General features: G+C 38.5%; 1 protein-coding gene across 2 annotated transcripts in view; it reads right to left on the minus strand.

Moving 5' to 3' along the window:
- LOC110312287 (contactin-associated protein like 5-3) overlaps nt 1-24876 on the minus strand; it is a 604300-nt gene that overhangs the window by 320517 nt on the left and 258907 nt on the right. The gene's annotated exons all lie outside the window — the stretch shown is intronic.

The following is a 24876-nucleotide window of genomic DNA, read 5'->3' on the forward strand; positions in this document are numbered from 1 at the left end:
TTCAGATGGAATCTTTCTGTTAATGTTTCAAGATTCCAATAGTATCTCTAAGGGTGATCTGAGCATCTATGGAGAGGGGTAAGGAAAAGTCAACATATTCTAGGATATAACAGATGTAAAGATATAAAAATAATTACAAGTTTTAACTGCAAGGAGTTTAATTACAAGGAGTTATCCTTGAGAAGAGCTCTGTGCCAAATTAAATCTGTTTCAAACTCTGGTATAACATTAAATGTAATACAAATAGAAAAATATTTTTACAGTAAGGAATGTGCTAAAGAGAGATTAATCCTGGATCCTGAAGAAGAAAGGCATGAAACAGGGAGAGGAGTTTCCATGAAAGAATGCTTTCATGGAAGTGAGGTGGGCAAAGAAAGGAAAGAATGTACTATGACTGTAACTGAATGTAAAACCTCGGGAAAATTAGCAAAATGCAATTACTCTAAATGAGAAAGAAATGGAAGGTGCTCTAAGGATTCCAAGGACAGAAGCAGGAACAGAGAACAACTACTAAAATGATGTGACTACTTTTTATATTTAGTGAGAATGTTTGCAGTTAGTAGGAAGAAATGGTTGTAAGAAGCAGGAAAAAGTTAAACCTCGAGGAATATAAGAGGGTCTTTTATTACTTGGGGACGTACTTCAGGTGATTGAGGGCTTGCCTAGCATATACCAAGCCCCTGATAAATCTCCACCATCATACAAAGTAAGCATGGTGTTATACACCAGTAAACTCACCCCCATGGAGGTAGAGGCAAGATGATCAGAAGTATGGGTCACCCTTGACTACTTAATCACTTTGGGGCCAACATGTGCCCCATGAAACAACAAAAAGAACCAGTTTTGACTAAAGTAGGGAAAATGGTGAACAAACAAATATTTGCATATGTGAGTGTGAAATGGACCCTTGTATATTCAAGACCCACAAAATAGATCCCATATTAGGAAGTTATTGTGAATTAAAGAATGTATATCTTAAGCCAAATGTATTTTTTGAAAGTCATTAGAGGTTTAGGTAACAAACTCTACATCCAAACACATCATGTCTTCATTTGCACAACCTAGATTGTTTAGCCTCTAAAATCTAATCTCCACCTCAATGAATTGCCTTGAGGTTGTGGTGACCTCTGGCCTCCACATGCACAGGCACACATACATATACTTCTATAGACCCACATAGGAGATACACAAAACATCTCCAGGTCTCAGCAACATTTGTGGTATTTGTGTATTCATGTAAACAATTAACCAGACCCATGTGAACTTTTAGCAACACTGGTCCATTTATAATAATTCACTATTCACGAAGCAATCAGGCTGTCTGAGCATGTTCTCTCAGGAATCATTGGTTGTGGTTATATAGATGTTTCTTCTATTTAGAAACAACTCCCAAAGTTAGTGAATGACTAAATGGTTATTCATCAAGAAGCAGTGTGTACCATGATAGGAAAAAGGCCAAATCTTTATACATACTCTCTAGATTCTGTAAAAGACCATCTTTATGCCTCCACTTAAAGGACACACACACACACACACACACACACACACACACTTCATCTTAAAGAAAGTCAGAATCAAATTTATATGATTCTAGTTATGTCAAGTTGGCGATGACTGTGTGAGGGAATCCCATACCTAGCCAGAAATCAGTAACTGTCAACCGTTGCTCCTTCCTCTGCTTTGAATGCCATCATATCTTAATGTACAAACAAACAATTGCATATTATCTCTTGTATCAATTTGCCTTTTTTGATTTCTAGAACATTCAGGGAAAAAACATATCACAATGTATGAGTGACTGTGCCCACAATGCCAGCACTTTCTGTTGAAATAAGTAAAGTTACATTGTTCAATGTAGAAATTAAGAGGTGTTAGTAATTGTCCTTTTCTCCTTGTACTGCTGTTGTTATCATTGCTTATATTCACAATTTGTCCAGTATCACACTAGAACCAGAATTTAATGCTTTGTAGAGTAGTGCTTGGGAGATCAGATGGGGACAGATGCAAAGCAATTGAAGTTCTAAAATGGTACCTCCACTTAGAAATAGAGCCCACCTTTAGCAAGAAGACAGGGCATCAAGTGTGGGATGGGGTTGCTATCCCACAGTCACATCTCTGACCCATAGTTTTTCCTGTCTGAAAGAATTACAGGGATGGAAATGGAGAGGATCCTGAGGAAAAGAATGTCCAATGACAGGACAAAAGTGGGATCCAGCTCAAGGAGAGGTCCCAAGACCTGACACTATTACTGAAGCTATGGAGCGCTCACACAAAAGGATCTATCAGGACTGCCCTCCATAAGACCCAACAAGCAGCTCAAAGAGTCAGATGCAGATATTTGTACCCAAACAATGGACAGAAGCTGCTGACCCCTGTTGTTGAATTAGGGAAGGCTGAAAGAAGCTGAGGAGAAGGGCAATCCTGTAGGAGGACCATCAGTCTCAATTAATCTGGACCCCTGAGATCTCTCGAACACTGAACCACCAAACAGACAGCTTATACCGGCTGATATGAGGCCCCCACCACATATACAGTAGAGTACTTCCGGGTCTGTGTTCATTCAGAGATGATGCACCTAACCCTCAAGAGACTGGAGGCCCCAGAGTGTTTAAAGGTCAAGTGGGGTGGGGGTGGAGCATCTATGTAGAGACAGGTTAGGGTACAGAGGAGGTGTGGAATGTGGAGCAGATGGAGAGTGGATGAGGAGGGCAGGGAATAAAATATGGAATGTAAAAAATAAATTAAAAATAAAATTAAATAATAAAAAAAGAAATTTGAAACCAGTTCAGTTAAAATTGTATCCTAGGCTTGCTGCATGATAATCAGGGAAGTTACCTCCACTGGTAACTGACACTCATACCAGGTCTGTTCTTTGCTTTACAGAATGATGATAGTACCTGCACAATCATTGCAATACATGCTTGTTTGTATTAGGTACTTTCCTTGTTGCTGTGTTCAAACACCTCACAACAAAGAATCGAAAGGATAGTTTTGCTAACCATTCATGAAGATATAGTGCATCATGGCAGAAAAGACATGGAATGGGGTAAGGTAGCCATGATGACAAGAACTTGAGGCAGCTGGTCACACAGTGGCTTCATAGTCATGAAGTAGATGCAAATGAATGCTGGTGCTTAGCCTATTTTCTCTTTTTATTAAGCCCAAGATCCAGCATATAACACTAACCATATTCATCCTGGATATTCTCACTTTAGGTAACCTATGCAAGCTAACACTGTGCCAGCATGCCTTGACACTTATCATCCAGGTGGATCATTCAAGATCCTGGAAAGCTGCCAGTTTCAACCACTTAGTTGAGTTATTTTATTCTGCTCTATGATGTGAAAATACAACCCCTGAGTAGATGCTAAGCCCTACTGTTGAAGCTACCAGACACTTCTGATAACACGATCAGAGGCTCCTGAGTTGGAACTAAAAAGTTAAGTCCCCCCCTGATGAATAAAGTTTTTAGTACCTTAAGGTGCCATGCAATCTTTCAAAGACAGGAGTCAACCAATAGACCTGTCAATGATACCTGTGAATCACAACAAAACCCAGTGTGGCATGATAACGCTAAAGCTTCAGTAAAGACAGCCATATTTTGGTGGTAACTAACAGAGCTCTAATTAGACTTAAGATAATATCAACAACATGGGAATCATGTCTTCAAGGTTAATGAAGTCATGGATTGTGGAGAAGAATCTACTACCACCACTTAACTAAGCTAGCATAAAACATTCTATATAATTTGCGTTATACTCAGAGATAAATGTAGTCTTCAAGCTACATTAATGGAACTTCTCTTTGTAAAAGACAGATATCAATCAAAATGCAGAGTTTTATAGCCTACTTCTGACTGATAACATCTTCAATACAACTCCTACAACTAAGGCTCAGGGAACATTGTGGAAGAAGAGGCATAAAGGTTAAAACAGACAGAAGGCTGGGAATTTACTGGGAAATTATGTCTGATAGACATGGCAGAAGCTTCACCCATAATGTCACTGAAATAACTGTTCAAACATGAGCTGAGTATAACGATAATCATACTAATGTGGACAGGAGAAAGCCCAAGAGGCGCCAACTCTATACAAAGAAGTTAAGGCAACTGGAGAATGCTGAAACTTGGAGAAAAGTCTTCCCCAAGGAGGAGCTTATCAATTAATTGGGTGTCCAATACCAAATGATCACCCTTGAAAATGTACATACAAATAACATTATAGAGAATGAACAGGTTGTCAATGTGTGTGTGTGTGTGTGTGTGTACAAAAAATTTAAAGGGAATATGAATTTGAAAAAAGAGAAGCTATGGTAGAGTTCAGAGACAGGAAAAGCAAAGGGGAAATAATTTTATTTTATTATGATCTCAAAAGACATAATTTTACAAGGATAAAATCATACTCTCTGAGATTGAGTATTTTACAATGGGGGGTGTGGCATGTCCGTTTCAAGTTTGGAAATCCAAAATCAGCTTTACTGAAATTTTTGCCCTTTGTTCATAGCCCATTGAGTGGGTTACAAAAAAGAAAAAAAAGGCAGAATTTGCTGCACACTAAACACACCAAACCTTCTATTTTAAGGTGTTTATGTTTATTTATAATTATGTGTACATGCATGTATATATAGTGTATGTGCATGTGTGTGTGCCTATGTGTGTTTAGGCATGTGAGTTCCATACCCACAATCAAAAGTGCTCTAATTACAATGTGGTTTTGGGCTGCCTAATGTAGGTGCATGGGTACTCTGCAGGAGAAACACCTGATCTTTTCTGATTCACATCCTCAATTGCTATCTTTGAATTCAGAAAAACCTTGACTGTGGGCACAAAAAGTACTACATGCTACTCATTAAGCATAAAATAGGACTTCCTCCTTAGAACGCCTATAAGAGGAAGCCTGCTGCGTCTGGTGAGAACAAAGTCTCCTCTGAATCTACCATTGAACTCTCTCTGAAGTTCGTAAGTCTTGTACCTTGAAGGACAACCCATCTTACTACCTTTCTCTCAAACCTCTCTCTTTTTCCATCCCCTAAAACTAACACCAATCATATCATTCTGCCAGATAAAAACATACATGCAGTTCAAGGTAACTGTAACTAAGAACCAGCACAAAAATTTAAATATAGTTAAAGCATGGAGACTTTATTTTGTAATTTAATAGAGCAGTACTCAAGCAGGAACTCTGTAGATGAAATTGTCATGTCACAGTGTCGAAGACTCCGCAAGGCTACATAAATTAAAAGTGTACATATTAAATATTATTTTTGGTTCCACATGGCATGGTAAGATAGAAACCAGACAGCAGAGTCAAAGTGTCTCTCCTCACTGTTCTTTAGCACCATCTAATTCATTTAGTGTTCCAAGTTGTCATGAAGCATAGCAAAGGGGCATTCACAACACTTTTAATTATTTTCCTGCTTGATCCGGGGTGACTCTTGTTATCATTTTTAGCTATCAACAGCAAAGCTAACTTACTTTGTCAGCCCAGCTTGCCAGATTCTCCAACTTTCAAATGTCAGATGTAGTTACCTAATTGTTTTTCTTTATTTGCTTATAACCTCTTGTATATTCGGGATGTTTAATTTAAAAATAGCAGATCATACTTCCCAAACTCCATACTAAAATGGGCTAACTTATAAGCAACCTCAGCCTTGGTCTGTTGTGTGCATGCGGCTGTCCTATTGGGAAGTTGAGAATGAAGAAGCAATTATACCCCTTTGGAAATTGAACTATTTAAGCAATGAACTCCAGCAAACTGAAACTCACCCAGGAATCTCAGGCTGGGTGAAAGAAAAGGCTGAAGTCTGATTTCAGTCAGAGAAGGAATATGTCTGTCTGAATTTTTTTTTTGCATGATTATGACAACTTTTCTAGCCTTCTTGCAAAAGAGATGAGCTCAGACAATGATGATGGGCAAGGTTAGATATGAATAGTGATTGTCCAATTTTTCATCTAATCTTCTTATTAAGATTCCACAGTGGGTATGGTGGCACACACCTTTAATATCAACACTCAGAAGACAGAAGCAGTCAGATCTCTATGAGTTTGGAGCCACTCTGATCTACAGAGTGAGTACCAGGACAGCCAGGACTACACAGAGAAACTGTGTCTCAAAACATTTTTCAGAACTCTCCAGAAAGATCCCACAGATGGATTTGAGGTACATACTGGACTTCTTTATTCATCTTCCTAATGTAGTGATATTGAATGTGTATATTTCCTCTGCTTTTAACTACTAATTGTATGCTTTATTAGCTTCTTGTGGAAACTATGTTAGCCATCCTTGTTAGGGTTGTTATAACCTAGGCTCTGATTCTAGCAAAGTACATATGTCTATTCATGTGTGTGCGTGCACACGTGCACATGTGAGTGCCCTCACATGTACATGTGTGTCTTAGTTGTTTCTGTGAAGAAAATGTAAATGGCAGTGGGGAAAATAAGTAATAACCTTACCTTCAAGACATTTGCAGGTACACTTGGGTGTGAATGAGAAGCCCTACGCTAAACCGGGAAACCTCAAGCAGGAAAGAACACTTGGTTCCTAACTGCTAAAGAACTATCTCCTGCCTTGTTTGTGTGTTACTCCATTCCTACTAGAATGTGAAGGCACCCTAACAGCAAATGAAGTTTTAAATCAGACATCTATCTCTTGGAAGTGTTTCTTTGGCAACCTGACTCATAAGCATATTTAGGTTCTGGTTTCTCTACCACCAGTGACCACTCCAGATTCTATAACCAACATCCATATTCCCTTCTGACTGTCTGTGAGTCTTCTGCTTCATCTTTGAAACCGTTTATATCCTGTCTTCCAATGTAGCTTTCAAATGTTGCATTTTACCAACAGACAAGAGCATGTATCTAATAATATAGAAATAGCCAGCTACTTTAGGACAAATGATTAAATGTATAATAGAGTGACAGAAGAGTAAGGGGGACATGATGATGATGATGATGATGATGACGACAATGATGATTAACCTATAAAGAAGCTAGCAGATAGCAAAAGACTAAAAACACTTCCCTACCTGGACTACTAATAAAATAACTATACCAGAAATGCTAGAGTGCTATATTAATGACAGATTAATAACAGAGTTGACAAAATTTAACCAGCACACCAGCCCTCTCTCTCATTCTCAGCACTGCCTCTTTCTTCCTAAGTAAACCATAATTCTTCTATTTCTCTGTGTCCCTGGTCAAGAGATTTGGGATGCGATGAAAAGGAAACATTGGCAGTCACCTTCCACATTTCCATGGCTCCTACAACAGTGGGCCATTAGAAAATGAATACAGACAAATATTGATTTAAATTTAGAGAAGAAATCAAAAGGGTTACTTTTTGGTATAACTGGATTCTAGTCATGAATACTTACTAATGGTCAATATTTAAATGTGAGAAAACCCACATATTTGTATTTTCACTATATTGTACTTTATTAGCATAATTGTAATACAGGGAATAATTTGTATGGAGAGGAAATACATGTAATATTGGTCCTCTCTGGTGCTCTTGTTTATCACAGGTCTTACATGTGCTTTCTCTCTCTCTCTCTCTCTCTCTCTCTCTCTCTCTCTCTCTCTCTCTCTCTCTCTCTCTCTCTCTCTCTCTCGCTCTCTCTCTCTCTCTCTCTCTCTCTCTCTCTCTCTCTCTCTCTCTCAGCAGATGGTTGAAAGACTTTCACAGCTTCCCACATTCTTGGATACTGAACACAAACATCTCTGTCACATCATTTTTTTTTTTTTGTAGAGAGAGTCACATCTGGATCTTTTTATGGCTACCATAAGAAATTTAATTATATATTAACATCTTAAAAGATATTTTCTTTGGGACATGCTACACATAAATAAGGCACTTTAGGCTTCCTTCCTCAGTTCATGCCTCACTGCATGAAAGAATCCAATAATCAATCAATATGGCTAATAATAACATGGCTATGGTATGGGGCAATTGGACCATGCCAACAGACAGGAGAATTGGTAAGGTTAAAGTAGGTTCAAAACCCTGGGGAATCCCAGAATTGAAAATGGCAGATGAGGAACCAGTTTCCTGCTCAGCTCTACCTGTCCTGAATCATGTAACCATGACACCCCATTGAGAGGGCCAAAACAATAAGTCATGTAGGGATGACATCTGAAATCCTTCTACTTGCAAATAAAGCATCCCTAACATTTCAGACTGAACCGATGTGGAAGTATTTACCCCCAGATAACAAATGTCTATAAAGTCTCTATCAACCTTTTGCTTTAGGATAAAATGTTCTTTAGATATCTGTTAAATTCATTTGTTTCATAACTTCTGTTAGTGTCCATGTGTTTCTGTTTAGTTTCTGTTTCCAGGATCTGTCCATTAGTGAGAGTGGAGTGTTGAAGTCGCCCACTATTATTGTGTGAGGTGCAATGTGAGCTTTCAGCTTTACTAAAGTTTCTTTAATAAATGTGACTGTCCTTGCATTTGGAGCATAGAAATTTAGAATTGAGAGTTCACCTTGGTAGATTTTATCTTTGATGAGTATGAAGTGCCCCTCCTGGTCTTTTATGATAACTTGGTTGGAAGTCAATTTTATTCGATATTAGAATGGCTACTCCAGCTTGTTTCTTCAGACCATTTGTTTGGAAAATTGTTTTCCAGCTCTTTACTCTGAGGTGGTATCTGTCTTTGTCCCTGAAGTGGGTTTCCTACAAACAGCAAAATGTTGGGTCCTGTTTGTGTAGCCAGTCTATTGGTCTATGTCTTTTTATTGGGGAATTGAGTCCATTGATGTTAAGGAAATTAAAGAAACATAATTGTTGCTTCCTTTTATTTTTGTTGTTAAAGTTGGAATTCTATTCTTGTGGATGTCTTCTTTTAGGTTTGTTGAAGGATTACTTTCTTGCTTTTTCTAGGGTGTGGTTTCCATCTTTGTGTTGGTGTTTTCCCATCATTATCCTTTGAAGGGCTGGATCGTGGAAAGATATTGTGAGAATTTTGTTTTGTCATGGAATACTTTGGTTTCTTCATCTATGATAATTGAGAGTTTTGCTGGGTATAGTAGACTGGGCTGGCATTTATGTTCTCTGAGTGTCTGTATAACATCTGTCCAGGATCTTCTGGCTTTCATAGTCTCTGGTGAGAAGTCTGGAGAAATTCTAATAGGCCTGCCTTCATATGTTACTTGACCTTTTCCCCTTACTGCTTTTAATATTCTGTCTTTATTTAGTGCATTTGTTGTTCTGATTATTATGTCTCTGGAGGAATTTCTTTTCTGATCCAGTGTATTTGGAGTTCTGTAGGCTTCTTGTATGTTCATGGGCATCTCTTTCTTTAGGTTTGGGAAGTTTTCTTCTATAATTTTGTTGAAGATATTTTCTGGCCCTTTAAACTGAAAAATCTTCATTCTCATCTACTCCTATTATCCATAGGTTTGGTCTTCTCATTGTGTCCTGGATTTCCTGGATGTTTTGAGTTAGGATCTTTTTGCAGTTTCTTTGATTGTTGTGTCCATGTTCCCTATGGAATCTTCTGCACCTGAGATTCTCTCTTCCATCTCTTGCATTCTGTTGTTGATGCTCACATCTATGGTTCCTGATTTCTTTCCTATGGTTTCTATATCCAGAGTTGTCTCCCTTTGGGTTTCCTTCATTGTTCATACTTCCGTTTTTAGATCTTGGATGGTTTTGCTCAATTCCATTCCCTGTTTGGTTGTGTTTTCCTGTAATTATTTAAGGGATTTTTGTGTTTCTTCTTTAAGGACTTCTACCTGTTTAGCAGTGTTTGCCTGTAGTTCTTTAAGGACTTCTACTTGTTTAGCAGTGTTCTCCTGTAATTCCTTGAGGGATTTTGTGTTTCCTCTTTAAGGGCTTCTATCTTTTTAGCAGTGTTCTCCTTTAATTCCTTGATGGATTTTTGTGCTTCCTCTTTAAAGGCTTCTACCTGTTTAGCAGTGTTCTCCTGTATTTCTTTAAGTGAGTTATTAATGCCCTTCTTAAAATCTTCTACCACCATTATGAGATATGATTTTAAATCTGTGTCTTGCTTTTCAGGTTTATTGGGGTATCCAGGACTCACTGTGGTGGGCGTACTGGGTTCTGATGATGCCCAGTGTTCTTGGTTACTGTTAGTAAGACTCTTACATTTGCCTTTTGCCATCTGATAATCTCTGGTGTTAATGTTCAAGCTGACTCTGCTAGAACTTGATCCTTCTGTGATTCTGTTAGCCTCCGTCAGTACTCCTGGGAATCCAACTCTCACCTGAGTTCCAGTGGTCAGAGCACTCTGTGCAGGCAAGCTATCCTCTTTCAGGACAGTATCCAGAAGTCTCAAGCTCTGATCTACCTCCTGAGTCCTGGGGTCATAGCCTTCCCTGTAGGCTGACCCTCCTCTGGCAAGGAAGGTGCCCAGGGGTCTGGGTCTCAGATCTGCCTCCTGGCTGAGGACGAAGGCCTGACAGGACCCTGTCCAAGAAGCTCTGTTGCTTCTGTAGCCCACGTGCTCTCCAATGATCACAAGGTCCTGGGTATGCTAGGGGCCCTGTGGCATGGAGAGTCCCCTGGGGCCCTCGATGCCCTCGGCCGGGTTCACGCAGAAGATGGTGGGGCTGGACCAAACCAGAATCCCAGGATCCCAGCCTCTGGCTGGGCAGAGTTCCTCTGTCCCTGTTCCTGCTGACACAAAACCCTCCTTGATTCTTTAGAGCTGATGTTGTGTTCCACTAACCTGTGATCCCAAGGTCCTGGGTGTGCTAGGGGTCCTGTGGCATGGAGAGTCCTCTGGGGCTCTTGGATGGTTCAGGAGGAAGATGGCAGGGCTGGCCCCGACTGGAATGGATCCAAGCTAAAATGATCTTGATTCAACCTAATTTATGTGGTAAGACTTCAAAGCCAGTTTCTGATGTGATTTTTGTTCGTTTTTGTTTTGTTTTGTTTTGTTTTTGTTTTTTGCCCAAACAATTGTAGCAATTTCTAATCTGATTTATCTGAAAACAAACAAGCATGACAGGCATCCCACTAGCAAGTGTAGGGAATGACTGTCCCTGTGCTTCTTGATTTACAAATTCAGGGAAGACACTAAGTCAAATTAAGGTTTCTTTTTATACTTGGGAGAATAATAGGCTTCTTCATAAATTCATGTATTTATTCAACAGATGGTTCATACATGGATAATGCCAGATCAGGCTCGGTGGTCTGGCTAAGACCAGAATACCAGAGGAAGTCATGCTTAAACATTTCCCACCTTAATAAGGCTTATAGGTTATGCCATCACCACTTGGAATAAGTGTCATGAGGGTGATATGCATCTTCCTGTGATAACAATACAGGGCTTCATGAAGTTTCTTTTGAATTGAGCTTTCTAGACAATTAAGAAGGAATTGAGCTAGGAGCAGGATTTATGAAGAATCAAAAATAAAACATAAATCAAAAAGTTGTCCAGTACAATTTGAGGAAAAACAAAAAACAAAAACAAAACAAAACAACAACAACCAAAACCCACCTGAATGTTTGGCATCAAGATACAATGGATGCCAATGCTTTGTTTCTTTCATAGGAGGCATTTCAGCATACAGGTCAGGCTCTTCAGAGGTTCAGTTAAGGTACATCAAGGGGAAAATAATCTGTGATAGTGTAGGGAGAACTCCAGCAATGGGTAATGTACATAAGTGGACAGTGACCCTCTCTTTGTGGCCTGATACTCTGGCCTGTCAGCCCTGGCACCCACAGATACAAAAAACAGAGGCTCACAGAAACTACATACTGCCTTCCATCTTAGGGGTGTGTGTGTGTGTGTGTGTGTGTGTGTGTGTGTGTGTGTGTGTGTGTGTTTATGTGCACCTGAGTTCTGTCCTCATATCTCACTTAGTAAGAGGAAGTGATACAATCCCAAAGCAAGATGTTTGATTTTGGCATGCATATATATATATATATATGACTCTATGGACAGTGAAAGTGGCTGAGCTTCGCTTGATTATAAAGTGCTTGATGGTCTAGCATATTCACTGATTTTCACTTCCCTGAGAGAGGCACAGAGGAGAACTTTTCCTAGCTTTCCTCCTGGTTCCTCCTGCTAACTCATGCCCACTAAGGCCAGACTGTCTCTGCCAGATAGTGCCACCACTGCTGATTCATGTTTGCTATCCCAACTCTACCAAACTGGGTTGCTGATATATCCATAAAGTGTTCCCATCATAGTCAGTAGTTCTGCAAATATGGAATAGATTTCCAGTGTATAAACAGTGGGCAAAATCATGGTTATACTTTAATTTCTCTCTAATGTGTGTCCTTTAGTCTTACTGGGTTTTTCAAACAGTATACTGAGTTGAAGATCTGACAAAGTTCCCTACTTTCTCCTTTTTTGAAGTTTAGAGACTATTAGGACGATTTGTAAGACCTGCCTAGGAAATTAGAGGTGTCTTCTGGGGCTTTCTGATCTTTCATCCACCAGGATGATTACTAAGATTAAAGAAGATCAGAACATAAAACACAAAATGGTTCCTTGTCCTGTACAGACATACTGTGTATATATAAGTATTCTTGGTATGGAACATGTCACCTAAATAAATGATGTGTTTTAAAGGATGTCCAACTTCCAAAATGTATCACAGTATGTATGAGACCTTTGGCACCAACATTAAATGTGGCTTATGGAGACCAGTATTAGTTCATTCAGCCACGTTTTTTATCCCAATTTTACTTCTAAGTTGGATCAAGCAATTTGTTCCTTTTTTTACATCTTTGTGTGTGTATGGGTTATATGTATATATAATGCATATACATATACATATACATATACATATACATATACATATACATATACATATACATATACATATACATATACATATACATATACATATACATACATATGTTTTCTAAGTATTGGTATGTACACATTGTTGTGCTTATTGAAGTTAGAGGAGAGTTTCTTTTACTGATCACCACTGTGTTCACAAGGTTAACTGCCACAAACCTCTTTTAAGGAACACTGGGACTACACGTGGATGCTCACCCATTCAGATTTATATGGCTGGGTTCTAGGGATTTGAATTTGTTCTCCAGGCTAGTACAGCAAGCACTTTGCCTCTGAGCCAGCTCCATAGTCCCAATCAGTTACTTTTAAAGATTAAACTATTATTGTTTTAATGGTATTTATTTAGCTACTATATTCTATTGTTATAAAGTTTATGAAAATGAAAACATTTTAACAAGCTTCATTCCTTAGGGGACAAGAGCAAATTTTAAAATGTGTTACATTGCCAGGGGGAAAGCTGAAAGAGAAATGAGCATGAGAAGGATGGAAAATGCAATCCACTGAGCTGACATATGGGAAGCAGGGAGCTGCTATATGCTTCTAGAGAAGACATGGACAGAACTATCCAGGAATAACATGCTAGGGGAGGAAGAAGGAAAACAATGGAGAAAAATCATTAGCTGAAATCTGATGAGATTGTCATGAGAATCAGAAACTCAATCATGTGGATAAGTAAGCCATTTGGGGTCTTTTCTAAACAAGCACACCTACAAAGGGTATGGGCATTTTACCCAAGCAGTTCTCCTAATGTGCTAACTTATGGGGGCTCATAATTGGGAGCAACTGTGGTTTCTTCATTGCTTTATCACATATTTGTAGTGACAAGGTTAGAAAATCCCATGTATTCATAATCATATGACCCTAGGCCTGTATTTGACAATTGGTTTATTCAATATTAGTGATTTGTGTTATGTTTTCTAAGACTGTGTCCAGGCAACGTGAAATCATGTATATAGACATGCCTCCCTTTGTCTTCATACTTCTTTCTGTTAGACATCTGGACTTGTAGTTTTTAATTCAATTTTTATTGGTGATTTGGAGGTCTGATATACACATAGAAGACATTCTTGTCACTCTCCTCTTATTTGCCACACACCACTGCCTACTATTATACTTACCTATATTCATGACTTTTTGTCTCAGTTTTTTATCTCCTAGAGCTTAACTGAGGCCATGTATGTGGCCATGTGCTTGGAGTTATCCCTTAGTCTAGTGAGCTCATGAGCAGATACATGACTGGATAATACTGTGCTTTCTTTTCTCCTGGAGTCTGTGAGTTTCCAATAGTTCAGTAGTACATAGCCAAATTCCATGATTTTAAAGAAATATTTTCAAGTAAAAGTGATTAGGACCTAATATTTATGTTTGAGTAACAGTGCCAAAGTCACCCTTCTTTCTGGAACTATGCACAATGTAGTTCAACATCCAAATATTCTTTTTTTTTGTCAGCTGGGTAAATATTGACTTGATGTGTTTGCATTCCAGAGAACACTGTAGGTAATAAGAGTTCTTTCTCTCCCTCATTATTACTCAGGGGAAAGCCCAGCGGTTCTGCACATGTAGTAAACCACTTTACTTCCTTTTTATACTTTGTGTGTGTGTGTGTGTGTGTGTGTGTGTGTGTGTGTGTTTCTGTCTGCTTGTCTGTCTGTGTTTGTATCTCTGTGCATGGACATATGTGAAGATGAGTGCACAGACATTCACATGCATTCACATATATATGAATACGCCAGAAGTCAACCTATGATAACATTCCTCAGTTGACTTCTGCCTGGTTTTGTGAGACAGATTCTCTCACAAGTTTGGCTAATCTGCTGGATAGCAAGTTTCATATATCAGGTGGTCATTCCCCCCTCAGTGCTCAGGTTGCAGGAACATGCCTCTATATCCTGATTTTACGATTACCACTCATAATTATGCTGTGTAGTTTTATATGTTTGATATGCATGTGTGTATGTGAGTACTTGTCCCACAGTTGATATAGAACATATATGGTGGTCTAAGGACAAATTTATATAGTTAATCCTCCCCTACATTGTATGAGGTTGGGTAGAGTCTCTCTTACTATTTCTGTTCTGGTATATACTCCATGTTAGTTGGCCCACAAACTTCTGGGTGCTTCTCTTTTCTCAGCCTCCCAACCTATTGTAGGCATACTGAGGTTACAGGTGTATGTCCCACTGACCTGTGTCTTTGGATATCAAACTCAGGTCCTTACAAGTCAAGTATTCACAAACTGAACTATCTCCTAGCCCCAGCTTTTTTTCTGTCTACTGGGGTCAGATTCCTCAGAAAGCCTGTGGGTAATATATTCTATAGAGAAGCACTTTGTCATTTATCGACTGCATGTTTTCTTGCTAACTACCTGCTCTTGGGGAAATCAGAACTTGAGTCTAGAGAACAGGCAACAGGGGCTACACCAGTCCTGAAACTTCACTCTCTGTGTACTATCCTTTATCCTAGTAGTCAAATTGCTCTTTTTTCTAATGACTTTCTATGTTTTTAGTATCATCAAACATTTATTTATTTGCCTTGAGGAGCACCCATGTGGAGGGATGTCAGAGTAAGCACATAGGTGTCAGTTCTGTCATTCCACTGTGTGGATTCCACGGATCCAAGTCAGGATATCAGCCTTTGCAGTGGGTCTCTATAGCCACCAAGCATCTCATCAGTCCGAAAAATCTTGCTTCTGTTCCCGTCTTAGGATTTGTACATGCTTAGAAGACCTTTCTCTCTGCCTGGAATTGTCTGGGAATCACTAGAGCTTTAAAGTCCAGACTACACATTTCAACTCATATAAGAGTAATACCAGAGTTATGGGGAAAATAAGATGTATTTATTGGGAAACACTTAGTTCTCAGACAGGATTCTCAGCCTTCAGCTTCAGTCAGAAACATGGGCCTGGCAACTACACATCAGAAGATGAAGGCATGTGAGAGAAATGAGGTGGGCTAGACAATTTTCCTTACCAGCTTCCTTAATCTTTTCAGAGGCAAACATTCTGCTCCTTGTTCTTCCTCTCAAAATCTGCCCAGGGAGATTTAGGTAACAACAGGGGCTAATTTTGGAATGCCTCACTGATCTTTAATACCCAGCTGAACGCTATTATTTGTAAATTTTCCCAGCTTTGTATTGGTGCATGTTCTTAGTGAATGTTTCTTTATTCCTGAGTTTGTACATGAAAATAATTAAGGACGTCAGGAAAAACTGCTGTGTAATAAAGATGAATTACACTGATGGTATCATGCTTTCCAGGAGAGAATAAAGAAGCTGTGAATGGCAGTCTCCTACTGCACATCACTGGCATTCCCTGGCTCTGACTATGAACTATCCTTTCATCCAAAGCATAGATGGTAATGATAATGGGTTCTCTCAGCTCACCTCACTGAGATGTGTCAGGGACAGATGCACCAATCTGTGCCCAGGTCCATAAGCCTTCTCTCTCTCTCTCTCTCTCTCTCTCTCTCTCTCTCTCTCTCTCTCTCTCTCTCTCTCTCTCTCTCTCTCTCTCCTGGCTCTCTGGTAGTGGCTCTCTGGTACCAGTCACTCCTCCTCTATAAGCTAGCTCTCTGAAACCCATGTCTTCAAATGAAAATGCCACATCTGCTATTGCTGCAGGGGTAGGAATGAAGGAGGAATTTGCTCAGCTCTCTGGGAGAAAATGTGTAAAAATCTAAGCTGTTTCCAACTCCATTGTCTACTCTTTCTGTTCTTTCTTTTCTTTTTCTTTTGTCATTTCTCTGTTCTTCTTCTTCCTTCTTTTTCCTATTTCTCTTTCTTTTCAACGGGCAATTATAAAGCTCAGGTTTTAGTTTTACTCACTATGTAGTGAATGGTCTTTGAACTCCTCATCCCTTTGCCTCCATCTCTATGCCCTTAATCAAATGAACAGATAGCACCCTATAAATATGGCAAACTGTGCAGGTTTTATATACTCTATGGGTTGGGCATAGAACTTAATGCAGACTTAAACAACACCAATACCAGTTTGTAAAACACTTTAAACCATGTTTATTTAATACCAACCTTAGTAAACTGAGGCTACCCAGGCAGTGATGGTACATGCCTTTAATCCCAGCACTTAGGAGGCAGAGGCAGGCAGATTTCTGAGTTCAAGGTCAACCTGGTCTACAGAGTGAGTTCCAGGATAGCCAGGGCTACACAGAGAAACCCTGTCTCACCCCCCCTGCCACACACACAAAATTAAAAAATAAAAGAAGAGAAAAATAAACCTAAGACTGAATATTTCAGCCCAGTTTGGGCTACATAGCAAGATTTTGTTTCAAAACACCATGACAAAACAAACAACAGAAAAAACTGTGACCCAATAATTTTCATTTTGATTCAACTGTTTAAATTTCAGAAAATTATTTTAAATCATAGTAGTTCTTTCAACTTTTCTTTTAGTTGTAGAAACCTAAACAACAGAAACTTCAGGCAGTTGACCTTTAATGAAATAAAGATGAACTAATGTAATGTTTAAGTAATATTTAAACACATTTTAAACTTTTAATGAAAATGTTGACATTATTAAAAACATTTTAAATAAATTGTTAGCCTTAAAACAAGACTTTCATGCTAGAATAAGGAAAATACAGACATGTGGCTACAGTCAGAGGAGGAATCAGTCTCCTAGGAAGAGATCTCATATAGTGTTGACAAATAATTACAACCCTCTTTGGGAGAGATTGGAACACAGATGATAATAGGTTAGTGATAGACAGGACCATGCCATCCTCAGGGATATGTCTCTCTCTCTCTCTCTCTCTCTCTCATATATATATATATATATATATATATATATATATATATATATATATATCTTGCCATCTCTTTATATGTAAACTCCATGTCAGGATCTCAAAAGTGGACTTAGGGACAACTGGTCTTCTTTGTTCTTGCTAATGTGGCCATACTGAATAAATCTTCATCCTTACCATTTTTCTATTTTTCTATTTGTTTTAATTGTTTTATTGAACTTAATTGGCTTATTAAAAAATAGATATCAGAACATGGCTTATTAAGACTACCAGCATCTAGATTCTGATTATAAGTACTCTTGAAACACTAAAGTGATGGATTTAAGAGGAAGGGCTTTTAGGAAGTGCCTAGACTCTGATTAGATTCTTGATCCTATGAAGACCTAGTTAGAAGTAGAATATAGTTATTCTAGAAGTTGGTCATCTCAGCACTCAGCATGATGGTCTCTGAGATCCCATCTCTCATTCTACAAAACTGTCAAAAATAAATTATAGTTTTTAATAGGCCTCCTGATTTATAGAATTTCATTTCAGCTGACCAAATGAATTAAGATAATGAATGATCACTTTGATCACTTATATTACTATCATTCAACATTCATCCACATTATTCTTCTGACCTTGAACTATTTCATCTCAATTTCTCCTCAAAAGGACGGAAGTGAGGTTCAGGAAATGAACAACTTAGAAATCATTTTTCACACATTTGAGGAGCACACAGCAGAGAGGCAGGCAGTACGAATGTCAGGCTGATTAAATGGCAGAGAAAAATAGCCATCATCAAGGGAACATATCATTTATCACAGCTCACACTCACAGAGATGAAACAAGAACCTCTGTACAAACTGAAGAGATTATAATTTCACTGGGCACAAGGAATTTGTTTCTGAGCAACTTTGATGAATGTCTGAGTAATAAAATGGATATTGTCTCTAAGATGTATGTCATGTGTGTGTGTGTGTGTGTGTGTGTGTGTCTGTCTGTCTGTGTCTGTCTTTTGTCTGCCGACTGTGTATGAGACTGGGTGTCTGTGACTGTCTCTTTGTGCAAACACATGCAAATTCCTTCAAGTTCTCATACATTTGTACATTTATCTCTTAATGCTATTTTCTCTTGGCAGCAGAGATACCAGAAATAAATAACTACACATTATTAAGTTTCATCCCAACACAGGCACAGACAAGTAATGACACACTTCACAAGTGCCTACTGCCTGCTCATTTATATGTCTAGATCACTCAATTCCACAAGAAAACACCCTATATGTTCTTATTCCCAAAAGCCATGTTTTTAAAAAGTTAATCATTCAGTCAAGTAAAGATTGGACTGATCATTAAATTTCTCCAAGTTAAAAGAGATAGATAAAATTGTAATAACACCGCTATTTCAAGTCATATAGCAAGTCATACACTTTAGGGACAAACTATAATTTAGATACAATCAATACATAGATGGTATATGTGACCCTATTCCTATACTTTGTAATATAGCAGGTTACTGTGGACTCACATGCAACGTCATCTGAGGAGGTTGCTAGATGTTTTACTCAAAGGCCTAGGATGCAGGTACTCAAGGTAAACACTGTTAACTATGAACTGTTAATCCATGTTAATGAATTTCACATGCACATAGACACTTGAAAGGAGCTACTGTACTTCTCTCTTATAAGTAGAGGACACCAGTGTGTGGTCCATGCCCAAGGCTATATAATGGAGCCTTTCATGGAACCTCTATATTCCCACCAAAGTGTCAAAAGACTTATTTTGGGGACCTTTCATTGAGGAGATCAACAGGCCTCATCTAGGATAAATGAAAAGTACACTGTGTTGTGATTATTCTGAAGTGTTAACCATATAGATGAGATGGCCCTGGTATGTGCTTACTGTTGGCCTCTGTTCATAAAATGCCTTGACTTCACCTATCTGGAGGGAGCCACATATACATAATTTGACTGGGTCAATGGGCTTCACGGCTAATTCTATAACTTGAAGGCTTATTTGAGATACTTGTCATTTTATCCTCTTTGTTGGAAGAAAGCCAAATCTGTTACATATGCAACTGCATGATAATGTGTATACACACATTTGTAGGCCAAAACACAAACTAGAGTGTCATTCCTCAGGGAGTTACAGCTCTTCTGAGAGAGAGAGAAAAAAAGAGAGACAGAGAGAGAGACAGAGAAAGAGAGAAACAGAGAAAGAGAGAGACAGAGAGAGAGAAAGAGAGAGAGACTCAATTTCTTGAAACCAACAAACCAGTCTAGACTAGTTAGTGAGCACTAGGGATAACAGGCTCATACCACTGATTTTGGGCTGTTTTGTTTATAGCTGTTTTTGTTTTTAGTTGTTGTTTACTTACCTGTTGTTTTTTCTTTTGTTGGTTCTGGAGATGATACTGAAGTCCCTGTGTTTGAAAATCATGCAGTTTATTGACTTTACAATACTTATACATCTGAGTTCTCATATTCATTAAAAAAATCTTTTGAAGCACCTACATGAAGAGAGTAGGTCTTTAGCCAATGACCAAATAATCATTTCTCTCTCCATATGTCAAAGGAAAAAATGTACACTCACAAAGAAAGGTCTCAGAAGATATCATTCTTTATAGCACACAGGACTTAAATTAATGATGCTCAGGAAGCTATCAGGGCAATATGCTTCCTATATTATGCACATAGTAATCCACATTACAGCTTCCACACACACATTTCAATGGGCCATTTTATTTTTGATTATTTATTATATGGAACTGTATTAACACAGGGTAGTGTATGTGAGGAAGAATAACTGGGTAAGTTTTTATGTCTACTTTAAGCTATTAATTTTACTGTGTTCTAAAATGTGGAAAATTCTCCTGTAGTCAAATTGAGCTACAAAGACTAAATTGAATTATCCCCATGGAATAGCGGATTAATCTCCTGGGAATGTGAAGGTCCCATAAGAAAGAGATGACAGATTGCAAGAGGGATGCAACCTGAATACAGCTTATTTTGAAGCTTACAAGAAAGGCTTGTGCTCTGTAAGGGAGAGAAAGGACAGGATTTCCTTGAGCTTTGAGTCATAATTTGTAATTTACATACATCAATCCATAAATTATATACAACCTGTAGTTAGTATAAACATTGTTACAAACTTGTTAGCATTTTGATTGAGGATTTACCTATAAAGGAAATGATGTAGAGTTTACTGACTTCCAGAAATCCGCATTGCGTTTCCTCATTCTATCACATCTCATTTTCAGTTATTCTGCTTATTTAATGACTGAATTAAACACACCTCATCATTAATTATCGCAAGCCATGTTTCTTTAGCTAGTTCATTACCAGAAATCTGTTTGTTAGGACAAGAACTGATTGGAGCCTGCTATGACAGTTGGCAGGCCTGAAAAAGGAGGTCTAGCTTCATCCCTCACCCAGCAGACCAGGAAAAAAGCAACAATGAACTATGACTGCAGGTCTACAAGCTACACCACAAGGCTGAACTAGATTACTTAATCAGAAGCACACAGACATACAACTCAACACACACACACACAAAAACACAGATACACAAACAGATATACACATAGCCACACACACACACACACATGAGAATATACACACAGGCATACATACATGCATGTGCATGAATTACTGTGAAAACCTAAAAGAGTCTGAACTCTTTTTCGGGTGACTTAAAGGCTTTTTTCCTTCATGCCTTCACCTACACAAGGTGGCTGCCCACCTCACAATTCAAGAAGAAGTCCCTCTCTTCATAATGCCCTCCCCATGTTACATGTGCTGTAAGGGTTTATCTCTAATTCTCTCCCTCCTCAGGCCTAATGATAGCTATTTAAAGAGTGAGGCTTCTTTACCTAATAAAGCTTATTCTGAATGGATAATTTTGTCCTAGTTTTTTTCTAAGATTCTGCTCCTTCTTTTCAAATTCTAACAAATGGTATTATCTAGAATGGTATGTATAGACCTTCTCTTTGTGGATAAAGCCTTAGAGCACACAGATATGTCTAAATATAGCATAGCTAAATTCTCCTTGTCTCATATTCAGTATGGATAGATGTCAGAGTGAAAGAACAGCTGAGTGATCACATCTTGATCCACAGCCATAAGACATATCCACTTTTCTATGTTCCCTAGAGACATGTATCCCCAAAGTCAATGCTAGAAAGGGATGCCTTATCATGGGCCCAAAGAGGCACCCACTCCCCCACCACACATCCACCAAAACATATACCCTCTCTCTTTATGTTTTTATAAACACATCACAAACTGTCACAAAAAAATCAAATATAACAGATGAGTAAGAAAACAGAATGTCTTAGTAACAAACACAAAGTCTTAATAGGAACATGAAAGATAAAAAAAAAAATCAGATGAAAATTTTAGAAACCCAAAATACAGTAAGTTGAGCTTCCAATATCCACATAAAAAGATGGGTGTAACTGTGTGCCTGTAACCTCAGTGCTGCTTGACATGGAAACCAGAAGATCATTAGGACTTGCTGGCTGCCAATCAGCATTGAGTTCAGTGAGAATCCTTGTTTCAAGGCAAAAATACTGGATACGATAGAGCACACACATCCTTCTCTGGCCTTAGTGCATAGACAAATGTGAATGTTTGTGCATATATATATATATATATATATATATATATATATATATATATATGCATAACACACACACAGAGAGAGAGAGAGAGAGAGAGAGAGAGAGAGAGAGAGAGAGAGAGAGAGAGAATTTAAAAACTAAGAGATGCATGTAAAAACAATCAGAAGAATAGAACAGAGCATTGGTAAATGTATACCACCAACTGAATATAACATGTCAAATATACATGAATTGTAATTGTTTAGTTAAAACAACATATAAACAAACTAAAGTAGCTTGAAAAGCTATTATAAAAAGGTAGTGTTTTGAGGGCTTTGCAGGAGCACCTGGGGGAGACATCTTGGTTCCCGGACCCCTCCAAGATTAATCTGTACAGGTGAGAGTGTGGACTACAGAAGATAACAGCTTCTGGGACAGGCAGAAGCCACACAGCTTCTGGGGCAGACCCCTTTTCCGGCTGCAGACATCTGGGCACTGTCCCTGCTGGAGGAGAGGTATCTGCCTCACCTGGGAGGGCTTTCCCAGAGCACCTGGGGGAGCCATCTTGGTTCCCAGATCCCTCAGAGACTAGTCTGTGTAGGTGAGAGTGCCCACTACAGAAGCTACAGAGCTTCTGGGATAGGCAGGAGCAACACAGCTTATGGGACAGGCCCCATTTCAGGCCTTCATTTTCTGCCAGGAGGCAGGTCCAAATGCCAGATATCTGTGCACCTTCCCTGTAAGAGGAGAGCTTGCCTGCAGAGAGTACTCTGACCACTGAAACTCAGGAAAGAGCTAGTCTCCCAAGTCTGCTGATAGAGGCTAATAGAATCACAAGAGGAACAATCCCTAACCAGAGACAACTATAACAAATAACACCAGAGATTACCAGATGGCTAAAGTAAACGTAAGGATCATACTAACAGAAACCAAGACCACTAACCATCATCAGAACCCAGCACTCCTACCTCAGCCAGTCCTGAATACCCCAACACACCCAAAAACCTAGACCCGGACTTAAAAGCATTCCTCATTATAATGGTAGAGGACATTAAGAAGGACTTTAATAACTCACTTAAAGAAATACAGGAGAACACTGCTAAAAAGGTACAAATCCTTAAAAAAAAAAAAAAAACATGAAAAAACAACCAAACATGTGATGGAATTGAATAAAACCATATAAGACCTAAAAAGGGAAGTAGACACAATAAAGAAAACCCAAAGGGAGGAAACACTGGAGATACAAACCCTAAGAAAAAATCTGGAACCATAGATGTGAGCATCAGGAACAGAATACAAGAGATGGAAGACAGAATCTCAGGTACAGAAGATTCTACAGGGACACAACAATCAAAGAAAATGCAAAATGCAAAAATATCCTAACTCAAAACATCCAGGAAATCCAGGACACAATGAGAAGACCAAACCTACAGATAACAGGAGGAGATGAGAATGAAGATTTTCAACTTAAAGGGCCAGCAAATATCTTCAACAAAATTATAGAAAAAAACTCCCCAAACCTAAAGAAAGAGATGCCCATGAACATACAAGAAGCCTACAGAACTCCAAATAGACTGGACCAGAAGAGAAATTCCTCCGGACACATAATAGAACAACAAATGCACTAAATAAAGATAGAATATTAAAAGCAGTAAGGTAAAAAGGTCAAGTAACATATGAAAGCAGGCCTATTAGAATTACACCAGACTTCTCACCAGAGACTATGAAAGCCAGAAGATCCTGAACAGATGTTATACAGACACTAAGAGAACACAAATGCCAGCCCAGTCTACTATGCCCAGCCAAACTTTCAATTACCATAGATGAAGAAACCAAAGTTTTCCATTACAAAACCAAATTCACACAATATCTTTCCACAAATATAACCCTTCAAAGGATAATAACAGAAAACAAGCAAAAAACAAACAAACAAACAAACAAAAAAACAAGTATGGAAACTGCGCCCTAGAGAAAGCGAGAAAGTAATACTTCAACAAACCTAAAAGAAGACAGCCACAAGAACAGAATGCCAACTCTTAACAACAAAAATAAAAGGAAGCAACAATTACTTTACCCTAATATCTCTTAACATCAATGGACTCAATTCCCCAATAAAAGGACATAGACTAAGAGACTGGCTACACAAACAGGACCCAACATTCTGCTGCTTACAGGAAAACCATCTCAGGAAAAAAAAAAACAGACACTACCTCAGAGTGAAGGGCTGGAAAACAATTTTCCAAGCAAATGGTCTGAAGAAACAAGCTGGAGTAGCAATTCTACTATTGAATAAAATAGACTTCCAACCTAAAAGTTATCAAAAAACCCAAGGAGGAGCACTTCCTACTCATCAAAGGTAAAATTATCCACGAGGAACTCTGAATTCTGAATATCTATGCTCCAAATGCAAGGACATCCACATTTATTAAAGAAACTTTACTAAAGCTCAAATCACAGATTGCATGTCACACAATAATAGTGGGAGACTTCAACACACCACTTTCATCAATGGACAGATAGTAGAAACAGAAACTAAACGGACAAAGTGAAACTAACAGAAGTTAGGAAACAAATGGATTTAACAGATATCTACAGAACATTTTATCCTAAAACAAAAGGATATACCTTCTTCTCAGCACCTCATAATACCTTCTCCAAAGTTAACCATATAATTGGTCACAAAACAGGCTCCAGCAGATACAAAAATATTGAAATTGTCCCCTGCATCCTATCAGATAACCATGGACTAAGGCTGA

The sequence above is a fragment of the Mus caroli genome, unplaced genomic scaffold (assembly GCF_978045245.1).
Source record: "Mus caroli unplaced genomic scaffold, Mus_caroli_1 scaffold_18, whole genome shotgun sequence".
In the NCBI taxonomy this organism is placed as follows: domain Eukaryota; kingdom Metazoa; phylum Chordata; class Mammalia; order Rodentia; family Muridae; genus Mus; species Mus caroli.